The sequence below is a fragment of the Babylonia areolata genome, chromosome 24 (assembly GCF_041734735.1).
Source record: "Babylonia areolata isolate BAREFJ2019XMU chromosome 24, ASM4173473v1, whole genome shotgun sequence".
Classification (NCBI taxonomy): Eukaryota; Metazoa; Mollusca; class Gastropoda; order Neogastropoda; family Buccinidae; genus Babylonia; species Babylonia areolata.
Window position 1 is genome coordinate 5,453,649 of NC_134899.1, and position 8,795 is coordinate 5,462,443.

The window sequence follows — 8,795 nt, forward strand, 5'->3', positions numbered from 1 at the left end:
TTCCGTTAAGGGGTGCCCCGTTTAACGGAAACTGAGCTAAACGCTTTTGTATTAACGACTGGCTGCACCTCGCTGTGTTTGGCAAAGCCTCGAGGCCACCGTCCCCACACAGCCTGTCCGATTCCTTTTTTGTCACCAGCAGTGAAGTTTGCACTGAACCGTGCATAGCTCCAGTATCATTAGCCGGTATAATCACGGACATGAGTATTATCATTATTTTTAAAAGAAATATTTCAGTCCCAAGTTTTGATTATGCATTGAATCACAATAGCCAGTATATTCACCTGCATAACTTTCAACTAAAAAAAATCGCATACATTGAATTATGCACTGAATCCGACAGTTACAGTGTCAGCTGGAATAAATTGCCGAATAATATTCCTTTCTATCAAAAGCAATGATTGTGCATAGAATCATAGTAATTGCTATTCACCTACACAAGCTAGCTATATTTTGCTGGTACAGATATTGCGTTGTGCGTTGAACCTGACAGCTTTGGTATCAGCTGGTATAAACACCCACGTATTTATTTTGGTTTCAAACAAATTTTTTTCCAACATAAGCATTGATAGATGCATCAACGTTCCACCTGCTATGTCGTCCCCGTGAGAACCAGAGCAGCACAGGACAGCCCCCTGCCTGGTCTTTCCCTGTCTGTCCTGTGCTTTGCTTCACTGTCAAAACAGAGTTTAGCAGCAACTTCACCGGGTGAGTGATAAGAAACTCCAGGGAGAGCTGGACAGTACAAGGTCCTCACTCAAGTGTTTCGGCCCTGAACTCCTTACACTCTAAGGGGGCCGTGCCGCACCCAGATCATGACTCCTGGATGCCCTTGTATTGCCGCCTTTTCTTTTGTCTTTTTTCCTCAGCAGGTTCGAACCCGCGCCTCCAGGGTGGTCGCCACTTCAGGACTGAGTCACCTTTTCTGGCAGACGTTTTAACCACTGAGTCATCATACGCCTAGTTTGAGTAGGGAAATTTAATCCATATGAAGTTTACTTTCATTCCTCCTCGACCAGATCCAGCTGGAACTCTTTTCTGCTGCTTCTGTCATTGCCGGGTGTTCTTTGACGTGCGCAAAGGGCAAGGAACACGAGAGAGCCCGAGTTATCGTCTCATCAAATAAAGATCATCACGCTGACTACCACTGGAGGTCAAATAAAGATCATCACGCTGACTACCACTGGAGGTCAAATAAAGATCATCACCCTGACTACCACTGGAGGTCAAATAAAGATCATCACGCTGACTACCACTGGAGGTCAAATAAAGATCATCACGCTGACTACCACTGGAGGTCAAATAAAGATCATCACGCTGACTACCACTGGAGGTCAAATAAAGATCATCACGCTGACTACCACTGGAGGTCAAATAAAGATCATCACGCTGACTACCACTGGAGGTCAAATAAAGATCATCACGCTGACTACCACTGGAGGTCCTTTGGAGAGGGGGTGTGGAGGGGCGGGGGAGGTTTTCGTATTGTTTGTTCTTATTTTGGGTAGGGGAGTGGAGGTGTGTGTGTGTGTGTGTGTGTGTGTGTGTGTGTGTGTGGAGGGGAGGGTGTGTGTGTGTAGCATATAATCTCCACCACAATTACTAAAATTCGACAACATGCTTAAAACTAGGAACCGAGGTATTTATATTTTTTTATGCATTGAAAATTCGAAACAATTTCGTATGTAATATACAGTAATGCCCTCTGTACTGGCTATCAGTTGTGAAAATAACTGAAAATCTGTAGGTTTAGGAAATTCCACTTTCTTGCATGCATGGCTTGTTCATGTTTTCGTTTTTCCTTGATAAGCATTCTACATTGTTCTTTTTGTTTCTAGGGGCCGGAGGCTTATGAAATAAAATTTTCTTCTTGTTCTTGCTCTCTCTCTCTCTGTCTCTCTTATTCCCTGTATATTCTCTGGAATTTGCGTGACAAAAATCTGCATGTCTCAAGTGTCTTTGTCTCCCTCGATCTCTCTCCCCTGCTCTCCTTTGTTTCCTTTACTCTTTCTGCATCTCCCCACCCTCACCTCTGGTTATATACACACACATGTATATCATATATATATATATCTTTCTCTCTTCACACACACACACACACACACACACACACACACAGAAGTCACAAAACTAGTAAATCAGTGACTTCCTTTTTGCTATCCCTTCACTTTCTTTACTCAAGAGGTGGGGTCTTTTGGCGAGTTCCTTTGGAGAGAGAGAGAGAGAGAGAGAGAGAGAGAGAGAGACTGGTGGGTATCGTCGATCAACGTCCAATGTTTGGCCACACCGATTTCTGTTCCAAAGCGACAAAGAACCACCAGGCTGTTCGCCCACTGGCTGTGGCCAAAAGAAAGGGCAGGCCCATTGTGCTATCTGCTGGGCCCGGATTTGGCTCCAACGCCACCCGCTGTGTGAACACACAATCACTGCCACGGACTGGGTTGGAGCTTGAGGGTGTTGAAAAGCTTTCGGTCAGAAATGATTAGGGCGCGATAATCTGTTGTGTTTAGCCTTTTAAGCCTGGTGTAGTTGTTGTACGGCTGAGCGAGCGCTTTCTCCCCCCCCCCCCTCCCCCATTCTCTTTATTTCCTCCACTACATGTATGGCATGATTCGCAATGTTAACAATCTCTCTTTGACACTCACACATGCCTGCGAACACACGGATACACACAGCTTTGGTGACCGAAGTGGGAATACCTCATCAATGAAAACCTTAATCGTAATGGGATAGCCTTTTCTTCCATTCATACCTGCGCAGCTCTTTTTCGGTGATGGTCTCTTCTTCCATGTCAGCTCAACTAGTAATGATGGTGCCTTGAGCGGATTACAAACAGCAGCAGTAGCAACAACAACAGCTGGAAAACAACAACAAAAACAACAGGAGAACAACAAAATTGGAAAAAAATCTGTCCTGTCCGTGTTTTTTTTTTTGTGGTTTAGCCTTCAGTGTATACACTTTTTTCTGCCTGGACCGTACAAGTCGTGGTTTTCTCCAAATAGTTCTTACTTCTGACTGTGTTCAGCAACCTGCGTTCGGACCTACTCCCACACACTTCATTGTGTTAACCCCAGTGTAGGAACACATGAGTGTCATGGCACTTTTAACTGGAAGTTGACTGCCTTAGAAGAAGAAGAAGAAGTTTGCGCCATGACTTCAGGGAATTAACATCGTGACGACGAAGCGGAACATAGAAGGATGCTTCGCGCTGTTTCTCTGCGGACTCCTCGCCGTGTGCAGTGATGGTGTGTGCGCATCTTCAGGCAGCGATGACAGGGGCATCACTGAGGATCACCGTCCTGTGTCCAGCTTCTGTGTTTACCGTCAGGTGAGGGCCAAGACGAAAGATTCCACAACTTACGCTGAGGGTGGCGGTGGTGGTGGTGGATGTACATACGTATAGAGAGAGACAGAAACAAAGAGAGAGGGGACACAGAGAGAGAGCGAGAGGAGAGAGTAAGGGATAGAAGTGAGAAAGAGGGGGTGGGGGAGGACGAAACTATTTCAGGCTTATAGACCTGACTATAATAATATAAACAAATTACAGGGCTTTTTTTTTTTAAACCCACCCCATGGGGTACAAGAAGAAAAAAAGATTTTCTTAAAAGGGGGTGTGAGCACATGGGATATGTTCGCAATAAGGAATTATTAACAGGACCAGCCGCCGTGGCGAAGTGGCTAGCGTCGCGGACTTGCGGCTGGGGGACGCGGGTTCGAATCCCAACGGAGGTGGGTTTTTCGGCCCGCGGCCGGCTTCTACCCAGAGTTGAGTGTGCTATGGGCTTAAATAGGAAGACTGGGACCACACAGTCGAGTGTCATCCACTTCATGGATGCGTTGCTCTATTTTTCTGGCCAACATGCAAATGTCTGTATCTCTCGGGCCTGGGTGACCTTCGGATATCATTATGACAGGAAGCGTAGAAGTACAGCCTTGTAACGTAGTCCCCAGCCTAAATGGACCTCCAAAAAAGCTTCTTCATCATCATCATCGTCCTCCATCATAAAAACAAAAAACAAAAACAAAACAGAATTCCCAAATTATGAGTCTTTTCATGTCCTGCTGTCATGGTGGCCTCAGTTTCGATACCCCTCCACTTCCGCACTTGGAGTGAGTCCTGTCAGTGTCTTCAGTGTCGGCAGATTCATGTGGGACTGTTGTTGGGGGAACGAGGTAGCGGTCTCCACTCTGGGGGAGACACTCAGTCTGGCTGCGCGACTAAGCCATCACTGTCGTCAGCAGGGGGCTTAGTAGGAGGTGTCCTAAATCAGAACAGGCACTACTGAATGCCACCGAAGTGACTCAGCAGCAGTGCAGGGTCTCCTCTGTGTGTGGCCTTCTGGTGACCTGACATCGATGGTTTCCTGTGGTCTGCCGGCACTGGGACTGAGACAGACGAACATGGGTGTGGACGTGTATGGGGGACTCAGAAACAGTGGAGTGGGAGTAATACCACTGAAACGGTGCAGATGATGGTGCAGGAGAGAGAGAGAGAGAGAGAGAGAGAGAGAGAGAGAGAGAGAGAGAGAGAGAGAGAGAGAGAGAACAACACACAATGTAGAAAAGAAAAGACTAACAACAAACCACACGGCAAACAGCAAAAACTATTTTCTCTCTCAAAATAGGCCACAGCCTAAAGCCAATTTGAGAGTCAATTGCAATTTTTAAGATTACGAGAAAATCATGCTCATATGACCTGTCATTGTTATGGAAACTTCTTCACTCTCAGACTGGGTCAATGCTATCATCATATGCTCCTGAAGTATGTGGGCTTATTTAGAATGAACATATATAATTATGGATAATGTACACACCTTTCCTACGAAGCGCTTTACATGCTCCTTTACATTGGGAAAACAGGAATGTACCCGTTGTATATTCATGCTTATATGAGATGCATAAAATATCAGTTAGAAATGATTAAATCACCAGATTCTAGATTATGTAAGCAAGCATATATGTGTTATATCGAATCAGCAGTTGGACGGTGGTAAATTGAACTGGCTAAATAATTTCCGAAAGGTGCTCACTGAAAATGGTTTGGAATAGTACGGCTAAATGACAGAGTTAATATAATGATAATAATAATAAATACAGGCTTATATAGTGCCGTACCCCCATCTCAAATGGGGCTCATCGCGCTTTACAATAAGATATACAAATTTAAGACTAAGTGACATAAAACATGTATAAATGATAAAATAGAATAAAAAAAGAGAAAAGAAATAAAGTAGAAATAGAATAAAATAGATATGTAGACATAGTCTCACATCATATTTGCTAAAATACATACTTCAGACTATCTCACATCACGCTGGCTAAAATCTACTAACTTCAAACTAAGTGACACACACACACACACACACACACATATATATATATATATATATATATATATATATGTGTGTGTGTGTGTGTGTGTGTGTGTGTGTACACACACACACACACATATATATATATACATTATACATACCCATACATGTATACACATTATACATTATACATACACAGACATGTATACACATTATTTCATACACATACATGTATACACACACACGCATATGTCAGTAATGTTTCTTTCATCTGCGGTGCTCACATATCAGCTGATCATATACCAACTTGTGATATGTTAAAGTTTCACATCCCTGAACTGAAATCATCTTCAGTGTTGACGATCTTCAGCACTCCATTGCTAATGTATGACTTTTTCAACTCCTTGTTAAATAGTCCAGTTGGTTCATTGTTATAGTTGTTAGTTTTTCATTAGAAATATGTTATATTGTTATGCTTTTTTTTTTTTTAAAATAACAAAACTTAAATCAATCATTTTCTATATGTAACACACACACACACATACTTTCATTTACTCGCATGCGTACACAGTAATTTCCCCGCCCCCTCCATCCACTTGATTTTTTTCCTACCCTCGTCTAATATCACTTAAGTGAAAAGACGTTAAACTAAAGAACGAACACACACACACACACACACGCGCGCGCGCACACACGCACACACACACACACACACACATATATATATACATATTTTTACATATATAAAAATATACACATATATACACACACATACATATACGCATACATACATACACACACATATACTGTAAAATCATCACAGGCAATAAATATCATAGTCTCACATTACATAGGCCCAAAATCACAGCAAGATAAAAACATATCACATTTACCCAAGTCAAAAACATGCACCAGGAACCAGGCCTCACAGAACCACACTAAACAAATCATCACAAATGCACGCAAATCAACTCCAAGAGTGTGTCCAGCGATCAAATCATAGCAAGCATATACAGATGGAAAAGCTTTACTTAGAAAGATACAAATTGAAAAGATGTGTTTTGACTGCTCTCTTGAACGCGGGTGTTGGGGTGTGACGAATGTGTGAAGGGGGTGAATTCCATTGTTTTGGTGCAGCAGAAGAAAAGGAACGTTCACCAAAAACTTTTGTGCAAATTCTTGGAATATACAGTGTGTGCATGTCATTTGAAGAACGGAACTGTCTGGATGAGTTGGGGATGAAACATTCAGATTTAAAAAAAATAGACCACTGTTTCAAGCGAAACTGGCATTTCATTTTGGAAAGTAATGACGTATGGTCCTGTATTTTTCATTTGTAAATATTCATGGAACCTGAAAAATAGTTCTAACAAACGTGGACTAAGTGGTGCCGTGATACACTTGCCAGGTTCTGCACGATAACATTACGTTTGTAGGCACGAAAGAGGTGGTTTGATTTTGGGAGAGCTGAAGATACATGCCCAGTTTGGATGCAAATGCACATTAGGAAGAGAATCATTTCGTGCTTCACTGCAAAGAGCATGCGAACATCAGAAATAAGTGTGCTTTGTTCTCCATGCCTGAAGCTGCAACAAAGTTTAGTGAGCATTCTTGTTAAGACGCTCATCTGCCACTTCGAAGAGTCCGTGAGGGTCTGGGTTCGAATCTCGCCCTTTCTCCAAACTTTGACTGGGAAGTCAAACTGAGTGTCTAGTCATTTCGGATGAGACGATAAACCCAAGTCCCGTGTGCAGCACACACTTAGCGAACTGAAAAAGAACCCACGACAACGTTAATGTTGTCCTCTGACAAAATTCTGAACCGAGAAGAAATCCACTCTGATAGGCACACAAGTATATACATGCATGCACTCTGGGTCTGGCTTTCTGCGTTGGGTCATGCTGCTGGGCAGGCATCAGACTAGCAGATGTGGTGTAGCGTAGATGGATTTGTACGAACGCAGTGACACCTCCTTGAGAAACTGAAACTTTCGTCCGAAAGAGAAGAGACAGGTGGATATTTGGCAAAATACATCGCAAAAACCTATGAAGTTAAAAAACAACAACAACAATAAAAAACAGCACAGCCTCAGTGAATCGGTCAATGAACATTTATAAATCACACAGTCATTAATAAAAGAATGTATTGCGGCTTTCAGATAATGCCATCCTCTCCCATGCCAGTGGTCAGCGTGGAACAAAACAAACAAAAAAACCCCAAAACAAAACAAAACAAAAAACAAACCCCAAACCCCCCCCAAAAAAACAAAACAAAAACAACAACAAAAAAAACACAACAACCCAAAAAACAAAAACAAACAAAACGTCTAACAGGTTGTGTACATTACAGTTTTTTTTTTTAATGTCTGAAACAATTCAATTCATACGAATTTTTATCAGCTGATTGATGTGACCACAGGAACCACTACGTGTTATGGTTTTGATATTATTAGGTAGATACCCAAAGTGTCCCTCCTTAATATGGGAGCTTTTTTTATAATGTGTTTTTTTTTTTTTTAACAGCTAGATTAGGGTTTTCGGGGGAAAAAAGGCATGGCATTTTCCTCTTGCAAACTCCAGTTGTGGCAAAGTCAACAGCTCCATGTTCCAGCTTCCAAGTGAACACGGTGTTCACAACAAACACGCAACACCGCTGCAAGTGGTGAGGCGTCAACACTGGCAGTCAACGGTTTCGGCTTTCTTTTTTCTTCTTTTCATTCAGAAAAAAAAGCAGTTGCTGATTATTCAATGTTCCATTATGGAATTAAGTTTAGACTTTCACACACACACACACACACACAACACATGCAACACCGCAACAAGCGGTGAGCGTGAACACTGTCAGTCAGCGGTCGTCACATGCTGGCACCAGACAGTGTCCCCGGGCTGTGTGGCACCAATGGACCTGACGTCGTGAGTGGCGGGTGATGGGCGCCATGTGGAAGAAGCAGCGGTGGTGTGGAGTTGAAGTGAATGAGCAAGTTGCCTTCGTTCGCCCCAAGGCTCACGGGTTTGTTCTTTTTGCTGAAGCTCGTGGCAGCTGTGATTTCTTAACGACCGTATTTTGACTGCCCCAGACGGTCACCGGAATCCACCTCTGATTCCCTATCCACCACCTTTGATCCCCTATTCACCACCACTGATCCTCTATCCATCTCTGATCCCCTATCCACCTCTGATCAGCTATCCACCTCCTATGATCCCCTCTCCACCACCTATGACCCACTATCCACCACTTAATACCCTATCCACCACCACCACTGATCCTTTATCCATCTCTGATCCCGTACCCACCACCTCTTCTTCCCTATCCACCGTTGACCCCCAATGAACAACCTCTGACCCCCTATCCACCACTGATTGATTCCCTGTCCATTTCTGACCCCCTATCCACCACTGATTGATTCTCTATCCATCTCTGATCCCCTATCCACCACTGATTGATTCCCTATCCATCTCTGATCCCCTATCCACCACTGATTGA